This window comes from Amblyomma americanum, chromosome 3 (genome assembly GCF_052857255.1).
Source record: "Amblyomma americanum isolate KBUSLIRL-KWMA chromosome 3, ASM5285725v1, whole genome shotgun sequence".
In the NCBI taxonomy this organism is placed as follows: Eukaryota; Metazoa; Arthropoda; class Arachnida; order Ixodida; family Ixodidae; genus Amblyomma; species Amblyomma americanum.
The window spans coordinates 220,669,186-220,689,765 of NC_135499.1; the positions used below are offsets into that span (position 1 = coordinate 220,669,186).

Consider the following 20,580-nt stretch of genomic DNA (forward strand, 5'->3'; position numbering starts at 1 on the left):
AGCCAAGCGCTGCATGTAGGTTATGTCGAGGACGGAGTGCAGGGAAAATAACATGCCGTCAGGACAGTGTTGCATGTGACAAGCATATGCTCGATGTATGCCACCTGATCAGGGCAGTTAGGTAGTTTGGATAACTGCGGAAGCCGAATGAATGCAATCTGCGCGGCGTAAGGAATAGTTTGGATTCTACGAACGATTCGCGATTGTTACGTGGTGAGATGTGGATGCGGTGAAGTACTCCGGAGTAAACTGCAGTTCACTTGCACATATTTGTATAGTGTTCGTTTACCTGTTGTTTGTAGAGCTCTGCGTCATTCCCTGTTGCCGTGATTGACCTTTGCCGTAGTGTATAACTCTATATCCGGTTCAAGCTCCCGACTGGCACTGCGACTGGTAGTTACCACACCCGGAGGGCAACAGCGCCTGTACTACCTAACGCCTAATCCGGCAACACTGCAACGGTAACTGCTTAATTTCTGTGCCTCACCTTCCAGTTTTCATTCACGAGACTCAGCCTTGCACATGTTTTTGTAGAAACTAAGCTACTAATTTATATCATAGCAAGAACTGCGCAGAAACTTCAATGCTTTGCACAAGGAAATGAGCAGACTTATCTTTCTTCTTCCAGAGATTAACAACTTTTTGCTGGTCCGACTGCCAGATTGGATTACCGCCTCAAATGCGCCCACTGCTCAGACTTCCATTATAAAAAAAAAAGAGTTTCCAAGAGTGTGCATGTGTGGCCAGAAGCAGAGCCGCACAGCCACCGCTCCTTGCGAGCTCTTAGCATCGAGCGTAATGTGAGCGTGGACCCGTTGAAACCTTATTCCGCTCCGTGCTCCGGCAACGCACAACAGGGTGTCGAAGAGGAGAAGGGGTGCTCGGCGCTGATGACTGCGCTTTTATGACCGCCATTTGTACGAACGCTATCGCAAGATCGCAACAACGCCCCCTGGCGACGTTCAGCCTCTCCGAAAAGCCTCGCGTGAATGGCTCCGCTGCCCATCGCGTCGCTTCACTCAAGGTGCAGCCGTAATTGCCGTAACTCAGGGGAGGCTTCTGTGCTATGGGTAGATGACTGGGGCCGTATGGGCGTAACACGTGCCCCAATAAAATAAACGCAGGCAATCTGAAAAGTGAACTACGCAGCAAAGGCTGTAGACAAGAAAACAGAAAAAAAAGAGACGGTACCAAGACCGTCATACCTTACTTGTTCTAAACATGCCTTCTGTGTACAGTAGTCAACATTACAGTAGCCAGCATCGGAATGCTTGACAGGAAACACCTGGAAGGCGAAAGGTAAGCTACACGGTTGTAAAGAAAGAAAAAGCTGCCGCATACCGCTGCCTTTGTTGCTGCAGCTAGTGCATGCGGAGAATCTCGCTATCGGCATCCTGCGATGAAGCTTACTGCGTCGAACTCAGCGCCGTGTACCTCACAGCCTAGCGATGGGAGCAATCAGATTCTAGGCGCACCCGTAGTGCTTTTACACGCCCCCTGCATGCGCTTATAGACATGTGCTTCCCTTCGGTGTCGAAACCACACGTGGCTCGCACCAGCTAAATAGGCTACGTCGAAAGCATCAAGGCAAAGAATGCCATCAGCCAAGTGCCTGTCTGCAATCTTTCAGAATGTGGCCTCGCGTATGTCACGGCCCAAGCGGCTGAGAGCAGCAGTTTTTAGACGCGCACGGGCACAATTGCAGCTTCGCCTGGGCCACTGCAGACTGCCTATAAGTGAAAGCCTAGAAGGCGTCAGATGCCATCACAGTTGCGAAGATAACACTTCTTAAGCAGTATTTAAGAAATTGCATTGAAACATAAACATGATCCAGATGAAATTTCTTAAATACTGTTTAAGAAGTGTTCTCTTTGCATCTGTGATGAATGTTTTGACGTAAGCAGTGACGTAGAAACGATTAGGAAAGACATTTAACCTTTAAATTGTTTTCCCACCGAAGTCCATCGGCGGGTGATATTGTAGACACTGGGACAAGTCAGAACGTAAACATTCATTGCCTATATAGGTATATCTCTTCACTGAAGAAAATACATTCCGTTTTCTAGGGCGGCTCATATGTGACGGCAACAGCGCTCAGGTTGCACCGGTCAGGTCATTTGGCGGCTGAACACGCTCCAGCCTTCGCCTCCTTGTGCCTCTTAGAGCTTGGCAGCGTGTACGGTCTCCCCTCTGGCTGTTTTCGCAGCTTGGGGAGCCTCATCTTTCTTAGCCACTTCTTTTTCAGATGCTGGTAAGGGGCTCAGCGTCTCGCGCTTCTTTCGCTTTTCGATGTATCATAGTCCTCGCCCGCTCTACAAAGGCCGTGGCAAATATTCCAGGCGTAGAACGAAGAGGTGAACAATGAAGAAGCAAGCTTCGAACCCATTGCGCAAGAAGCTACCACTTAAAACAAGCAGCGCTAGAGCCTTCTGCGATGGCCGAGTGGTCTAATTGCGTATTTTAGTTGGCGATCCCCATAGCCGCTAAGGAGCGAGATGTCTAGGGAATCTAGGGATCATACTGGCGCGATCAAATCCTAACTCAGGATATGAATCCAAATCGTCCACTGAAACACGCTGTCCCGTTTTCGCGCAGGAACAAAACTTGCTCCGGATCAACGATTGGAATACGCCATTAGGGTACCGGGAAGCGAAGCTGGGGTCTATTTGCGCCACTGCTGGTTCGAATCACGGTCGGGTTCAACGTTATCGTCAAGTTATTTTTTGCTTGACACCAATACGACGTAACAGTTGGTAAGTTGTCGGATAAGTACGCCCTTACGTTAAGCTGATGATGATGATGACGTACGGCTTCTGGTTCGCCGTGGTTTCCGGGCGATGCTCGCCTTTGCTTGCCTATAATGGGATCTAAAACATTGCCCCGCAGCGAGTCATGCTAATAATACTTTTTCTGCCACGAATTGCTCGCCGGAACGTGTGGCAGCTCATACTGGCTGAGGCAAATTTGGAATAAATTTGTCATTGCTCTTAGTAAAACGCAGCCTAGTAAATCTTATTTATGCATTCGCTTATTTATTTATTGATGCCTCACACGCCGCGAAGAGCATTGGATGAGGTGGAAATATCAAAGAAAAGGAATATACAACAATAATAAACCAGAACAATGGTACAGCGGATGCGCTACAAGGCAAATGCACGAAAGGAACACAAAGTTGATCTAAAACGGAGTAAAAAAAAAACATTTGAACAAAAGAATAAAAAATTAAAGATCGAAAGGCTTCAAAAATTCAATTTCCAGCCAATTTTTGAATAAAATATGTGGCGCCCCACAATTCTGCGAAACACAAAACCTGAAAACGGAGAGGGACTTAAGCAGGCGTAATGAGCGCCCTCGGTCAGTGCGCGCGAAGTCCGATAACTCGCGTCTCCTCGAAAGATCTTGCGCTCGGTGCGCCTCATTAGTGCAAGATATCCGGCTTAGCCTCGCATCGGTTTGACAAGAACTCCTCCAGTGATCCAGCACGTCTCCAGAGAGAACCTCGCCTTGAACCTCGGCAACTCTTTAGTGCTCCCAGTGCCGAACACCGACGGCGCGCAAGTCACGGCCGCAGTGGAAAGGTCAACTCGTTTACCGGGGTATTCTCCTTCGCAGCGTGCTTTCTTCGGCGCCAAAGCCTGCGTGAAGCCCACCTTCGCCCACCCCCCCACCCCCCAAGTTCTTCGGTGCGAAGCGTGCCCCGCGGCCGCTCATTGTCCGCCGCGAAGCACGCGCCGTCGGGAACCACTCGGCGGCGCAATCGCTGTACGACGACTGCGTTTCTGCGGGCTGAGGCGCGGTCACGCCGACGGGGTTATCGTATCAACGCTGCATCCAGCCGACGAAGCGACCGTATACGCGCCAGGGAAAAAAAAAAAAAGAAAGCAAGGGCCCGGCCGCTCCGGTGCCGCGAGCAGCGGAAGGAAGACGCGGTCGCCGCTGCGAGACGGGCTGACCCTGGCGCGTCTTCGAGGCGCTAAAGGGGGAAGCCGACCAGAACACGACCCAGTTTACGAGTTGCCGCCGGCGCCAGCTGGAGCTGGTGGTGCGTGCGTGCTTGGTGCCGCTGACCTCTTTCGCTGAGGATGCGCGTAGTGTCGTCGCGGGTGTCGGCCGTGCCTGTGCGCGCGTACACAGCGTCTTCATCTCCAGTGTGCGTGTCCCCTAGCGGCACCACGAACGTTGATCATTGTGTCTTGTCCAGAGACCTAACCATGCGATCAGCTATGACGAATGGTAGAGTAAATTTGCGGGCCCGCATCATTGACGACCTCTAATATTGTGCTTTATTCGTATCCCTCGCGGTCTCAATAACGGACAATTGAGGCACAGAAAAACAACAACAAAAACAAGTATTCCTACAAAGCAAGGTTCTGACCTCCTGAGCTCGGTTGCGGGAGGAAATTTTTTCTTTTCTTGGCTATAACCTGGCATGTTATCAAAGCGCCCACTCGCTGTCCGGTAGCCTAACACAGCGTCGTGGATGTCGAATTCTGGGCACAAGACGCAGACACGATTCAGGAGGGCTTCGCCTTGATTTATAGCGACTAACCGTGTTAACCCTACTGAACTTGTTTGGAGATGAAAAGCCCGGTTGCAATGGAATGAAAGATTGCCTCATTACATACCACGAACTTACCGAACACTATAAATTACATAGAAGGATACTTCCACCCCCAGATAGATCTCTCTACAATAATGAGGTGTGTATATGGAGGCGGTTACAAGCTGGAAATTACATCTGCCCAGTCTGGGTCTACCTGGCACAGTCCGGGGATGAAAAACATTCTAAATGCAAAAATTGCGGTGAAAGGGACATTCTTGATCGCATAATTTGGGAATGCGCCGATTCCACGGGCGCCGGCTTAAGCATCAACAGTAGAGAAGCCTGGGAAGTTTCGCTCCAGAGCGAGGACCCCCTCCCCCCCCCCACCCTCCCCCCATCCAGCAGCAAGCCACCCGCCTGGCGGTTGAGGCCTTGAAGACACAATGCATCTTCACTTATACCCCTGTCACACGGCCAGTTTCAATGGCCATCGAGTCAAGGGTCTTCGAAATTCTCAATCGCCATCGAACTCGAAGGAGTTGTGTCGCTGCTACACAGCAAATCTCAATGGCCATTGAAATGGTTCTTGTGTCTTACGCCAAGCTTGTGTGGCGCCACAATCGCTACTTTGGATTTTGCAAAAATAACAAAAATATTTGATAAATGTATACTAAATGCTGAAATACATGCATACGCGCATGTCGTTTAAAACCCTTTTAATAGCACGTACACGACGGACAGATGCAGACACTGCTGTAGCCACTCTAATACAAGACGAGCCAAGACCAAACCAGTCCAACTGCGTCGGAGCGCTGCTTCGTCAGGCTTAAAACCTCGGAAATCGCCTTGATATCTGAAAAACATGAGCTATTTGTCTCTTGAAACTTTATGCAAGGGTAAGAATGGGCAAATCGAAGGAGAATACAACAGCTTAGAACACGATATTGCTTTGAGGGATTAGCGACGAAGCTGTTATCGCTATGAAGCGGGCGGGCAGGGCGCCGCCATGTTGTCAACGATAAGTGCGCAAGCAACGCAAAGACCGCAAAGTAAAATTAATGCACTTCATGCGCTTGAAAACAGTCTGATACAATTTTAGAATTATTGTACACACTGCTCGCATTAAAGCTTAGGAGAATGTTTGTTCATGCTTTTGTACCGTGAATGGGTCGCGTACGAAAGTGCGCTTGGCACCGCTCGAAGCAACGCTAGCAACCTTGGGCAGCGCTCGAAGGCCCTCGAAATTTTGATGGAGTTCCGCGGTGCTCCGTTGACTCGATAGACTATTGACTCGATCGCCATTGAAACTGCCCGTGTAGCAGCGCTCGATCGCCTTTGAGTCGATAGGCTATCGGTTCGAGGGCCTTTGAAATGCCCGTGTGACAGGGGTATAAGTCTGCAGAGCATCCCCTACCCGCGTCCCAGGCTTGCGTGCCGGGACTGAGGATTTGGGGGCTCCTTCTCGGTGGACAATAAAGTTTTCATTCATTGATTCTTTTGAGATTTTCGAGCTGCACGTCTTTAGGAATGCTGCAGTGTGGCGTCTAGCTTCCTGTGGCATTGAATGCTCGAAGGAGCCGAAAAGGCATTCTTTTTTTTTTTCGATTGCCATCCACAATTATGTATGTACCCGACTCCTTCAATATCTTTTAGTGTATTGATCCGGAGCGTCGACCCAGCTGTATTGCTCCTATGAGTAAGCTGCTGTGTTTGTTCACCAAAGCGTCTCCTCCCGGCCAGGTTTTAGATTGCTCGTATGATGATAAAGGAAAGCTGGCAATTTGCGTCCGCGATAACTCTCGCTGCGGACCTATTAGGTGACTCTCTGGATAACCATTGGCTCTGCAGAAACCTCACTGGAAGACCATGAGGGGTCTTCAAGCTAGACAGCAAAAAATCTTCCCGTGTACAACTTCTAGCCACGAAAGCGTGTAAAAGATAGGTCTCAGTTGTTGAAGAAATGGTTGAAGTGTTTTACTACGGAAGCAATAGAATATTTCTGACGGTGGCTATGCATGGGGCTATTGCTCCGACGTAATATAAATGAAATGAAACAGTCGCCTTGTTCACGGCAGAAAACGTCTTTCCGAATTCAGTTTTAACTAGGTCGGCTTAGCTAAGTATTCAAGTCCTGAAATATTATCTTGCTGACAGTCATATAAGATGTGAAAGAGAGCTGTCTGCTGCAGCAATATCTGTCTACATGTGCACCATTATAGCAATGTAGGCGCTAACCTCTCATGTGTAGCTTAAGTTACTTCATTTAAAGTCAGCAACTGAAGCGAACCCCGAAAACATCGGCCGTGTATTTTGTGGCTAGATTGACGCACAGAGAAAACGCTTCAGCTCGACGTCGGTGGTATTGCACAGGTCTAATTACTGTTCCTGCGGGCGTTTCCTCATTTCAGACTCAATGTAAAGTTCGAAGTCAGCACATAAAACTGAGGACGTCCAATAATCCACAGACATGAAATGCGCAGCTGCATGCACGCGCCCTTGTAATGACAGCTTTTTCGTTGGAGTTCCCGCTTACCGGCTTCGCTTTCTCTGCACCGACACAATTAAGCAGCACGTGACGCGCAGGCGGTCGGCTCCTGTCTCTGTTGGAGCGAGACAAGAAGCGCGTCTTGCCAGCGGCGCTTTTACTCCTTGCACGAATTTACCGGGGCGTGGGTCTCGACCACGCCTAATTTCTACGCAAATAAAACTCCACTTTAAGTCCAGAGCACGTGAAGAATATAAATATGCCTATATTCAGGAGAAAAGATGGCAGGCGACATTTAGGCTTCGCCTTAAGGGTTAATGCTTATGTATGTAGAACTGGTCATTCGCTGCTTAACATTCCTTGATCCCTGAGAGTCCTCATACCGCTCCTTGCGTAGTGGCCCAGCGGTTACGCTATGTGCCACTGCCCTGCGATGGCAGGTGCTGCCACCGGTGGGGCTTGTGCGACTCAGGTTGCTCATCGCAGGCAACCTCTCACGACAAGTCATTAATTTGACTGCCACCTGCCACGGTGCGCAGTTCGCTCACAATCCGGTGGGCAGGTTGTGATGCCGCCACAAGGTTACGTAACCTAGGTGGCCCACCTGCTTCCTAGGTTGCTTCTCTGGTTATTTTTCGTAGATTCTCGGCTCACGGTCAACGACGGCGACGCCGGGTTTTCGGCGACACGAGCTTCTTAACGCTATCGCGTTAATAAAGATGTTGCTGCTCTTAACTCCGTTAAAGCATCATCATCAGTATTTTGCCTGTCCAGTTGCGCAGCTGAGTGATTCGCAGCGTACGAAGCTGACGAGGCCGCAGCTTGTTTGGCGTTGGGTTCTGAGATGGCCAATTGGCCAATTAAAGAAAGAACGAGACCACCATAATTTTTCCATCACTGCTTGGAGCTCATTAGTGGTGAGCGTACTTTCTTCGTGCGCGCTGTCGCTCGGGTTGTTGTCGTCGGAGCAGCCAAAAGAGTTCGGCGGCGTAACGTGGATTAAGGCTCAATTTCGTATTCGTATTCTACCAGCGGTAGTACGCGGTGATATAGGGCTGCTGAACCAGCGTCGATCTGGCTCGTATTATGAGGCTCAACATGTTGGATTGCGCTGATCACAAAGAGCCCACCAGAGACATGACCAGAGACTTGTCTGACGAAGCGTCCTCGCTGCCGTTGGCAAAAGTGCGGTGTGGGAGCCAACTTCGTACCGTAACACAGGCGCTTTGTTGACGGCTGAATACGGCACCCTTCGAGGTGCCGCGGTCACCAGTCATCTGCTTTAACCAACGTAAAATACTTTGTTTCGCTCGTGGTGCTTTCAGCGTAGTCGTTCTGCTTGCATTTGCGCTTTACGTTTCTGACACGGGCTGCAATGTTTTGTTCACTCTTACAGGAAGCCAAGCCACAGACTGCGGAGCTTCGGGATGGCAGCTTGCTAAAAGAAGGTCGCAGGACCTGTGAAGCCAAGAATAAACACGTGAGTTCACCCCTTCAATCATTATTCTCCAGGGAGTTGAGTTACCGAAGAAATGGTGGTTCGCTTAATTGCGAAGATGTTCTTCGTTCATTTTTTAAACAAAACTGAGCCCAGTTTTTTCCTCGTTCCAATGATGCGCTGTAGTGACCTCTCCGCACGTTTTACCACTTTCTACCATTCCTGTTGCACTGCATACTCTCAGCGGGACACACATACACACAACGGAGGTACATCATGCCCCCCCCCCCTTCCCCCACCCCCCTTACCGCACACACATTGAAAGGAATGTATAAAGATGTCGTCATCCAAAGTGTGAACCTATTACCTCCTTGCGAGCTCCCGGAACTCGGTCCTTCCGCATTTCAACTTCGCCTCGCTTCCATTCCTATTGTCGCCGAAGCAGTTAACCTACGACTTCAGCACCGGAACGACTTCTCCTTCGAGCCGTTACTCCGTACGACCTCCGTTCCTCGTGTGCTTTCTGTAGGGCACAATGGAAGGAAGCGACCCTGCGCCGACCGCATTGACACGACCGCGCGACGCCTTCAATGGCGCCACTGACGCGCCGATGGATCCGGGGTTGCACTGGCCGACTCTCGCGAACCACCTTTGCCACGAACGAGGCTGGCCAGCCGAGCCGCGCATCCCCGCGCTTTTCGCAACCGCGCGGCATCCGAGAGGAGAGCGCGCTCCGCTTTTCCCTCCGCACTTCCATTGAGGCAGCTGGCTGCCTGAGTGAAAAGGAGCGAGTCGAAGCACGCTGACCGGGTAGCCCATATCGGAAGAGCGCTCTGCGCGGTCAGCCGAGATCCACCACGAGGCCCCAATAATGAGCGGGGCGCGGGGATGAGCCTTCGGCGCGGCTACGCTTGGCTGCCGCCGCCTCGCTTCGCCCGAGTCGTCGGGGGGATTCGAATCGGAGCGTCGACTGGGGCTGGGCGCGACTGCGCCATCGTTGTCCACTGCGACCGGTTGCGCGGGTGTCGTTCAGGGTGCGGCGAAAAGTGGGTTGGGTTCTCCACGCTGTGACGTAATGTTCTGAAACTAACCATTCGCCCCCAAAGTGCGCCGTCGTTCGGTTTGAGGGCGCCTTTCCTATGTCTGATCAAACGGCCACTGGCTAGTCCTCATACTTTCAAAAACTAAAAGAAAGTGGCAATAAAAGCCTTGCGGAGGTGAAAAAACGCACCGAAATCCTTGCATCCAGATAAGCCCTCATGACGCTGTGCTCGGCAAGTAATTATGGTAAAACAGCTCTAAAAGATGATGATAGTGAATATTTATGGCGCAAGGGCACCTGCGGCCAAAGAGCGCCATTGCAGAAGGTATTTTCGTTTTCTCAAGGTGGGGTCAAAGACCCATTTTCCAAGCATTTCACCCTTCTTAAGCCCAGCACCAGGCCAGGGGAAAGCTTATACCCATTGTATCACCTCTGGGTACCCGGCGGCACGGGGGATCGAACCCCGCACCTCGCGCATGCGAGGCGGATGCTCAGCCACTAGGCCACCACTGCGGTACCCAGCTCTAAAAGAACGGACCAGAGGGGCTATTATTTCTGCTCTCAGTCGACGTAGATGAACGCGCCAAGCACCACACCTCGTTGAAGCTGGGCAGGCTTCAGTGCAAACGTTCAGAGAATGAAACGGTGTAAGTGTTTAATTAAGAAATTTGTTGGCCCTTCAAACGCGCGCCTAGCTGCATAAAAACCAAAGCAAAGCTCTATATACGTCCATGATATACGTTCATGGCGGATATCATTAAAGCTCACACAAGCTAAAACTTCCGGTTTTATAATTTCAGACCCTGAATGCGCTGCCGCGGTATTTTGTGCAAGTGTGTTTCCCTTTTTTCGACGGCCGCTCTGTTGGTAGGCGACACTTTGCGGCGCATTCATGATCGGATGACACAACTGGAGGACGTACTCCAGAAATGCAGGGGCAAGGCGAGCTGAGATGTTCCTTGGTTCGCACGTTGCCATCACGATGTACAGGGTTGCTCAAGTCTGTAAAACAAATACTGAGTAGATAACTGTGGCATTCCACCCATAGCCGCCATTCCACAAGCACGCTCATGGCCACCGGTTAGAACAGCACAAAACTTATGAACATCGTGCTGAATTAGGCTGCGCCGCCTGCCTTGTCCGCAACTTGCGGTACTACTCGCAGTCAATACAGCCGCCTGTCGGAATTTAATTTTTTTAGTTTCCTGTATTTTATCCCTGTCTGGCTTCCACGTCCATATGCAGCGAATGAAACACTGGCGTTAAGTGAAACTTCATCCGAAGAAATTGATGAGAACTTGAAAATATTTGTTTTGGTATAAGAACTGTGCATTGGGCGTGCTAATACAAAGATCCGTTTTTTTTCAGCGCTTGAACGAAAAAGCGGACGTGCCGTCATCACTTTGAAAGTTCTCGTTTTGGAAACAAGCTTTGGCCACCCTCATTTTGTAGCATATTTAGTATGTTTGTTCGTGTTCGCTTTAACGCAAAGCAACTCATGGCTAACCAAGATTTTCCGCGCCAATTTTGAATCACGCGGTCACCTTGTGACCAGGTAGAACAAACGATCGCACTCTTCATCTGCAGGCAAGCAAGAATGTGTTACAGTCAAATGTTTTATGGGAATCCGGGCCCGCATTGTGCAGTATATTTGCAATAAGGGGGTGCTTACTTGGTTATCATCCGCGCAAGCGCAGCCATACGGCTATAAAGGAAAGGAAATTTTTACATCGTTCAAAAAAACTTTGTAGTTAAAGAGAAATTCGTCCTGGTGCGGTGTTCAAGCCCCTGGTGCGGGGTTCGATCACGCCCTGATCGTGGTCAGGGCTGAGGAAAAAGAGCAGGGCCTTGAGACTGCTTTGAGGCTGTTTTCAGATTAAGATAACCCCCGTAGTTCGGCCCCAGGACGGCTAGCAGATGGCAGGGCGAAAGCAAATAGATCAGTAATGCGAAGTGGGGACGGTGTTTGCCCATTACTTTCGGGCGAATCCCACAAGGCGGGGTATATTTTTAATAAGGGACTAATTTCTCGTAATTACGCTTGAGATGGATGCTACCGTGTAAGGATGCGTCACGTGTGGTCACGGAACCCGAATATAAGGCGACAAGGTAGACCAGTTTCCGCGTTCACTTCCGTTTCTCACGTGGGTAAGGAGAAGAATCTAAATTACATCTACCGTACTCAAATCCAACAATATGGCTGTTCTGGGAACGGCATGGTTAGCTGTCGTGCTAAAGGACAAAGAGCCTCGATCGCTAGCCACTTTCTTGTACAGCTATACTGAGTGGCTGCAGAACAACTATTACTCAGTGCTTAATGGTAAATGGAACAAATTAAGGACGACGTGTCATGAAAACGCATAGCCTTGCTTCATAAACACTAAGGGCCCAGGTAACAACCTGTACCAGTAGGACGCATTTGTATGTACCCGAAGCATTATCTTAGTTCCGTCTGATTGAAAGGTTTCGCGTAACGAGACCTATCATTCTTTTCAAATTTCCGGTTTTCAAATACCTCTAACCGTTCTCATGATCTTCTAAAAGCTGCTCTCGCGGAAGTCGACACTCCACCAAGGGCTGGAATCAGTGGATCGTCGGTAGGCGTGCACTTCTACCGCGTGCTGTGGAAACCATCCACGTCCCGAAGCCCATAACAGCGAGCCAGCCTGGTGTTCACCTCACCGCGCTGATCCGCGCTCATATCGCCGTGAGCGGAGTGGCCTTGCGCCCGTGCGGGCACAGCGTCATCCGCAGCCCACGCGGCAGCCCGGCAGCGTCTGTGTCGAGCACACCAGCGCCAGCGTGGGGGGCGCGTAGTGCTTCGCGCTCGGTTACGCGGAAGTCGTTCTGGGCGACGATACTAATGCTGTACGCTCGTCCATTGCTTCTGCTGCTGCGACGCATCGCGCGCGTGGACCACTCGCTTCGCGGCGCTGGTCGTTCGTTCGCTCGGCTTCCCTTCGGGACGAGGACGGGTGAAGCAAAAAGAGGAGGAAGTCGGTGAAGAGCCGTCCTGATGCTCGGAGGGCTGTCTGTGCGAACATGGAGATGCCGTTGCGAAGACTTTTTGCCGTTGTTGTTGTTGCTGTTGCAATGACCCTGACATTAGGTGGGTTTTTTTTCCTAGGGCTCGCGGCTTCTTGTTAGAAATAATATTACTTCCGTAACAGGAAACCCAATGACGGTTCAGAAATGTATGGTCCCCGGGTAACTTTCTGACCAGTGAGAAAAGAACTTTGCTATTTTCACCTGCTGGCCAGTGGGAATATTCCTTTTATGATAGTGGGGCAATGTCTGTAATTTTATCATGCTCTCCGCGGGAAGCGGCAGTGGGATTCACCGCTGAAAAAGGCGATACTCAAGCTGTTTTTTCCGTGCATGTCGGTGTGGGTGAGTTAGGTTAGCATATCAGCTTCTTATAGCTCCCCTTGTGTTCACTGGAATGAACACAAGCCTAACCTATTTTAACTCTTCTGTATCGCTCGGTAAATGTATCTGTCCGTTCTAGGTCAAATATATCAGAAATGGGACATCCTCTAAGGCTGGACGCATACAAGTTCATCACAGTAAAGCATTAAGCACGCAACCTCAGCTCAAACTAGCGGGTTATCAAAACTGAGCGCACAATATAATTTAGTTCTTCTTCATTATCTGTGAGACACGTAAAATAAGCTCGGTGGGAATGCACAAATTCGATTTCAGTGCAGCCTGAAATGTTAATAGCTATAAGAAATGCGGATGCTGCAGGATCGCATCATGAAACATGCCATCAGCTGCGATGTTTCATTTCTGTAAGCAGTTAGAGTGGAGAAGCGTTTCCCTGAAATAAGAGTAATTTTTATGTTCATCTAACTCACCTCAGCCTTACTAACAGGCGTTACACAACTAGACTACGGCATAAATCGCGAAGATCATGGCGTCATTCTTGCGTTTTTTTTTACTTTTCGTAAAATTAATTTTCATTGGTACACAGAAAGCGAATGCGTTTAAGGGAACGTTAGAACTGTCTACCTCTGGTACGCTTTGATGTTTCTATCACTATAAGACAATTTTACAATAGGCATCAATAAAACTTTTTGTGCACTCAAGATGTTCTGACTGGAAAAAGCCGTTTTGGGCTTAATAAAAGAAGCCAAAAAAATATGTGCTCCACAGAATGCTTCGGGAGCACTACACATGCGAGCTTGGGCGCCGGTGGTCGGCGTTTTGGGGCAGGCGGAAATTCCATTTCGCGATAGTATTTGCCTGCGTGAAAACGGCGACTGATTTCGGCCTGATTACCTGTGCTGCTTGGGCAAGTGCCGCGTTTATGCAGCAAAGTTGTCAACGCGCGCTGTCATGATTTCAAACATGACACCACTTGGTTGTGACGAATGAGCTGGCGCTTTGTTATAAACAGGAATCAGCGTGTGTATTGGATAACATGGGTAACATGGATAACATGAATAACGTTTCGGCGCCAACTGTATAGCCAGTTTAGAGTAGTTGCGCTAATTATCCCACCCGCCGAAATTAGTCGTTTGGTTAGAAAATGGCTTTTAAAGCAAAAACAATATGTTAATTACCGAAATTAGTCGTTCTGTGCACTTACCGATCAAGAATAACCTGTACAGAGATAAATATACATTTTTAACCCAGCCCGAGACCGATTCGTAAAAAGTTTTCATATTTACACACTCCATAACCGAGCCTCTTATGGCGGCGACCGCAGTACGGGCGAAAATAAACGAAGCATGCTATTGCCTGCTGACATTTTTCACGCGTTGCATAGTTGCTCTTGCCAGCTATGGTGTGTGCATGCTGGTAGGGGCCGCAGATGCGTTTTCTTATGGACATTCCATGTTTCTTCATTTCTGATAGGGAAGGCGTGCTTGTACTCAAAACGAAATCTCGTGTTCCGCTTACTTAAGTCCGCACTTCTGCATAGAGCCAACAATTCCAACTTGCCGTTGATAGAAACGCAGTAGGTCACTCACTGATGCTTCGACTTCGACAAGCTCATATTGTGTACGAGTAAGCACTGTGGGAAAGATATCTAGTCATAGGCATATTTGCTTTAGCCGAGATCTGGGACCTCCATGGGAGAAATGACACGTCAGCGGGTGCCGTTAACGCCTGGCGGCGGCTCCTCACTGTAGCAGGCGGCTGGCATATAATTAATGACTCAGAACGAGCAGCGAGAAAGCGAGCCTCATTAGCGGCACCCGCAGTGTTTCTCTGCAAATATTCCGAGCAGGGCAAATAGCACGGAAGCGGCGCCTCGTCGCCAGCTGTCTTTAGCACCACGTTCTTCGTCCACATTGTTGTCGACACGTTGGCGCAATCACGGAGAGCAGCAGGGGCCCGTCTCAAAGCGATTAAGCATCCGGGCAGAAGGAGCGCGAAGGAAGGGATCCGGCTGAATTGATGCGGACTCAGCTGCGAAAATGGAGACGGCCAAATGGGCGATGAATCTGTTCCTGAGGTCGGCGGACGCCTTCGAACCCGATTTTCTTCCGCCTCTATCCGTCGAGCGTCTGCATCATGTGTATACGCGGCTGCTTATAACGGCCATGACTGTTACTTCAGCAAGAAAAAAAATATTAACAAATCTAAGGATGATTACGATACTCCCCAATGCGAAATTTGAGCGCAACTCTGGCGGCGTCTCAGGCTCTGTAGATTCATTGTTTTGCTTTGCTGGGTCGTCGGCACGTCTCGCGACGATATTAGTTCGATAGCAGTATTAGTTGATGAAGACGACGATGTGCAACGCACAGCACGCGAGAATGTGTGCATTAGTTCGATAGAAATATTAGTAGAAGAAGACCAGGACGTGCAATGCACAGCGCGCGAGAATGTGCTCAGTTCGATAGCAGTAATAGTAGAAGAAGACCGCCATGTGTAATGCACAGCGCGAGAGTGTGTTGCAGTTAAACACGCGGGCGCGATCGGAGCCTAGTGCTCTCGTGGAGTGGCCAGCGAAGCTGAGCTGCTCGCGGCACCGCGGGTTCGAATCCCAGTCTTGGCAAAGCTTGTTTTGTAGCGATAGCTGCATTACGCTAGCATTTCGAGCCTTCACCGTGGCGGCGCCGCCACGTGGTCACGTGGTACGGAGCATCTGGGTAGGTGGGCAGGTTGATGCTATGCGATATTCTGGGGAGGGGGATACTGGTCCCGACGTATGGTGGCCTTTTGTGGCATCACTCTTGGGGACCAGGTGTAGGGGAAGGGGATGTGAGGGGGTGGGGGGGGGGGGGGTAAAGTGGTCGCGGTCACATCAGATGAAGTCCTTGGCCGTGGAAGTCTTGCAGCCGCACCGCCGCAGGAACGACATCAGCTGGCGGCACGGCGCGCCGGCGAAACCGAATGAGGAAGAGGGGAAGTGGAGAGGGGGAGAAATTGAATGACGCCCAGGGACGGAGATGAAGGAACGCCCAGCGAAACGGAGCGGTGAAACGCTAACTTTGCAATTCGAGTGAGCGAGTTCCACTCGGTCAGCTGTAGCTATCGCGTCACTCCAGGTTTAACCACAGCTAAACCACAGCCATTTTATTTAGTTATGGTTCGGCTCGGCTACACCGACGGCTGCGACGCGGCTCAACCCACGAATGGACGCTTAAGAGCTGCGCCCTAAAATAGCTTGCTCTACGTGCATACGCGAGCATGAGCAGTGCGTAATCGTTAGGAGCGCGTGAAAAGCCATTAACTATCATAGCTATTCCTGTCGAGCTCTCCTTCTGGCAGATGAGGCCATGCATTTCCTACCTATAGTTCGGCCATTACCGCACAGTCCAGCTGCATACGCGCTTCGGAATGCAGGGTAGCCCTAGTGCACCCGTAGTTTTGGTCATTTCGCCTGCAGTGGTCAACGTTTGGATTCTTGCTACCACTTGTTGCATCGGACATTTTAATGCGATAGTATTGGGAGTGCCATGAGAGCGAAAACTGCCAGGAGAAATCTCCACCCGCCAACCATCCCTGTCTCCTCCCTCTCCACTTGTAGGAACAAAGGAGGGAGATGCCGGACTACTGAGCAAAAATGAATTAAAGAAGCGATTATGGATTAAAATAGAATAAGAATAAATTCAGAATTGGAATAAACCCAGAATCGGAATAGGTTGGTAAGTGAAAGACAATGAAATCATAATTGAAATAGATTGGGGAGTGAAAAAAAAACGCTATCGCATTGCATCCACACCAATTCTATTGATCGCCCCCCCCCCCCCTCTTTGTTTTTTTTTAAAGATCAGATGAAGGGCCACGGACACTGTTGGGGCACATTCACGAGATTTGGCAGAATTAGCGAGACTGTAGATTTCCCCCTGTGCCCGATGGGCCACTGTGTTTCAGGGATAGTTTGCGATAGTTTGCCAGAACTGTTGCACTCTTAGAAAGCTCGACTGAAACATGATTCACGGTGTCCACTAGCACAACATTTTAAATGAACGAAGATGCAAAGATTCTAGCACAGCTACATCGGACGGCTGGCCTTAGTCAATAAAGCATTATGGTGCGACTGGAATGACGTCACGCTCCGCCCAGAGTGGTTTATACATAGCTCGCGATGGCTCTAACAAGAGGGACAGATGAATTTCTTGAAGTGTGACTGAGACGCAACGTAACGAGATGAAGTTTTATTAAACTATTTGAAAGAAAAACATTAAGAGGCACAATACGCTGAAAATAACCAATATTCTGCGCTTGCATGCAATGGCACGTGTCGAGTTTTTGTCGACCGAGAAAGAAAGAGCAAAGAGCAGGATAAAGAGAAGCTAGCGCAGTATTTAAGCGCACAACAGGCAATGAGAAGCTCATGAATCGAACAAGTGCTGTCCGCCACAGAAGGCATTCAGAACCTTTCATGCAGTTTTCACGAAGTGCCAGAGTTTTCTTGTGTTTTGTCTGCGTTGTATGATCTGTGCATACAGATAAAGCTGGAAACGGCCTACAAAACTTCTATCACAAAGGATGCGTACCGAGTTTACGCTTGATTGTATTATTTTTCCAGCAATCTTGGATCCAGAACTATGCTCACCTGCAGGTATGCCTGTCTACGCAAGTTTCACTGATGTTTGTGAGTTGGATATACGCGCTGGAAACGGCCGAGAAGGCCGGTTAGTAAGTTTCCATGCAACCTTTTAGCCGGCTCTAAACACATGGTGCGCTCCCACCCAAGCAGGAAAATAATGGGTTTCATCAGAAGGCCCATCTTTACGATCCTGTGACAGCCAATAATCTAGGACAACAAGCAAGTTATCGTAGCCAAGAATGTTGTGCAGAAAAAAAAAATCATGAGTCTAAGAGTGCGTTATGAAAAATCTTTCACTTCATCAAAACTACGCTGAGACTGTCTACACTGTTTTCACAAATATTTCTGAGGAGCACTCTCAGTGGGGTAGGTATATATACCCAAATTATAAAGAAGGAAGCATTGCGTATATTGTATATCTAGATTACGTCCTGTGCACGCAAACACCTTATAAAAAATACCTTGTTAATTACAGTAGTTATTGACCTCAGTAAGCGTGACACATACCCACGCGCGGTAATTGGCCAAGGTTTGGTGGTGAATGCCAGTCATGTTTTCTCCTGTGCCATTTTTTGCTTTCTCTTCCTACGCGGGAGCTTCTCAAGACAAGAGCTGGAAGCCCCGATGAAGAAGACTTGCGGTTGTCCCACTCGCAAACAGCGCAAAGGGAGTTGACAAATACGCGAGCTCTGCGAAGCCAGGCAATGCGGACTTTCCAAACACAGCGGCCACGTGTCTCCGCAGGCGCTGAGAAATGAGGCAGTCGCTGCGTCGGGCTTTAGTATTCTCCATACTGCTTCAGCTCCGAGTCCCGCTGCTTCGTTCCTAATCATCTTTTCCTTCTCCTCGGACGCACTGACCCGCGCCCCTGCGCTGCCGATGGAAGAGCAAAAGCGGGAGGCCTCTAAGATAAAAGGATTCCCGGAGCCGCCCGCCTCATGAATACAACATGACGTGCGGTGCCTTAGATTTTTCATGCGGAGTCTACTGGCTCGTGGACAAAGCTCAGAAGGCCTGCAGTCGCAAGAAATTGGCCCCGCGCTCGGAAGGCATTATGAGGCCTCTCGGAAACTTCGCGCGAGAAAAGTTGTCAAGCCGGTGGCTCGAAATGGCCGCCCAGTATCTGCATGGCTTTCTGCAGCAGCTGGATTTGCAGTTCCTTTCGGGCTTCGCCTCGAGTCGGCGACGATAGGGTGGCGAAGGCTGTTGGACTCGATCCACTCGGCGTAATTGCCACGACGTAGAGGAGGAAAAGCAATAACGGACTATTGTTGTGGACAAAGTGCCATCAAGCGCATGACACTGGGGAAACAGAGAGTCAAACAAGCAGAGGCTGGGGGTTTCACCGCAAAATAATTGTTATACTTTTCCCTTACACCCCCCCCCCCCCCCCCCCCCCTCATTTTTCCTGTGCCTTTAGGAATGGTAAGCAAGGTACGAAAAAAAGAGAAGGCATGGAAGAAGGAAGAAGAATGCAAATGGCGGACGCGGGAAGTGTGCGCCGTCCTCGCAACTATGGCTACGCAGCCATGTACATACCTCACCGGAATTATGTACTGAAAGGCGTGCACTGCGCCTTTCTTGGGACGTTGATTTCCGTGCGATGCCTGTCACTGCCGTCATCGGGAGTTCATTCCGCCGTGGCGGCTCAGTAGCACTGGGATCCTGCTAATGAGCGTGAGGTCGTGGGTTCGATTCTGTGCCACAGCAGCTGCGTTTTGGTGGGGGCGAAACCCAGTAGCACTCGTGTGCGGAGCTTTAGGTGCCTGTTAAACTAGCCCTGACTTGGGCGCGTAAAATGAGACAGAAAGAAATGGCGGCGGATAAAATATGCGGGAGAGGTTCACTAGATGTACTTATAGCATTTCCACCGTGTACTGGCAGAAAGAGAAGAAGCTATATTAAAGTAACAAGGAAGAAGATTTAAAATCCTCAAATCTGTCACCATATTTTCTCACTACCCCGGCACTTCACACCCCTGTATCCATGTATAGTCTCGGTAAACATCCCGAAACCCCACAGAATGCGAGTATCCGAGAATTCGCTTTGTCCCCTTGGTCACAGGCACGACCGGGTCTACGTGGCCGTGCTGGCGTAGTGAGCCATCTTGAGTCCTTACACCTGCTGTACGTCGCGTTACGTAGTAGGTAAGGGCGGCGTGAGGTCATAGATGCCACCTATTGCTCTGGGAGCGCTGTGACTCCACTCGCTATCTTGCCCCAGGTCACTTCGCAGCCGGTCTACTTCAGACCAGCTGCAAGACACGAGACTGCCTGCAATGCTCTTATGACGTGCTCCACACAGCCACCCTGACCTTTATTTGTCTATCATGACACTATTATTCCCTTCACAATTCCTACCTTACGTTCGTTCTTCCTTCCTCTTGGAGTGCCTTGGATATGAGTAGAGGTAGCAAGCCGTGGCAAAAAAAAGAGAGAATACAAGTGTTTATTATTATAATTTTCATTTCTTCTTTGTCTTCCGATACTAGTCTGATACTGCTCTGAACGGAAAAAAGACCGCAATGCCCAGTATGGCGGCCTGCTAACCATCGTCAGCATCCTCCGCTTCTCTGCCTAATGGGCTCGCGTCCTGCTCCTGCTCTTCTGCGTCCCTAATATTTATATTTTTATAATTTTCTTACATACATCGGAGTATATCTGAGTGATTTGTCACTAATGGGACCATGTCGCTCATTATATCTCAGTCTTCTGCGATTTCTAAGTGCGTGCAACTTTGTTTTACCAACTGTGTGTGAAAAATATGGTATATTGTTGCCGAAAAGCAAGCATATGATACTAATCTATGCTGATGCTTTCTAGCTCAAAAACACAAGACCAACAGAAGGAAGTCGAACGTGGGCACTACAGTAAGCGCTTCTGAACTACATACCCATGTTCATTATTCTTGCTCAATATGTTCAGGGTAAGCCGGCGCACAATGATGAAGACTGTGAGGGCTACAGGTACTTTTGCTTCCTACAGAAAAGTATAGACAGACACGAAAGAAGGGCGCAGACACACATGGCGCTGTTAATAGCCGTGTTAGGAAGTCACTAAAA

General features: G+C 49.6%; 1 protein-coding gene across 2 annotated transcripts in view; it reads left to right on the forward strand.

The window, feature by feature from the left end:
* The window catches only part of LOC144126135 (uncharacterized), a 159,304-nt gene that overhangs the window by 57,831 nt on the left and 80,893 nt on the right, over positions 1–20,580 (forward strand). Inside the window, exon 2 of one of the 2 annotated variants that reach the window (XM_077660100.1) lies at positions 8,425–8,508. The exons of the other annotated variant lie outside the window; for it this stretch is intronic. The gene's annotated coding sequence lies outside the window, so the exon portion shown is untranslated. The remainder of the gene's footprint in view (positions 1–8,424; positions 8,509–20,580) is intronic. 2 annotated transcript variants of the gene reach the window in all.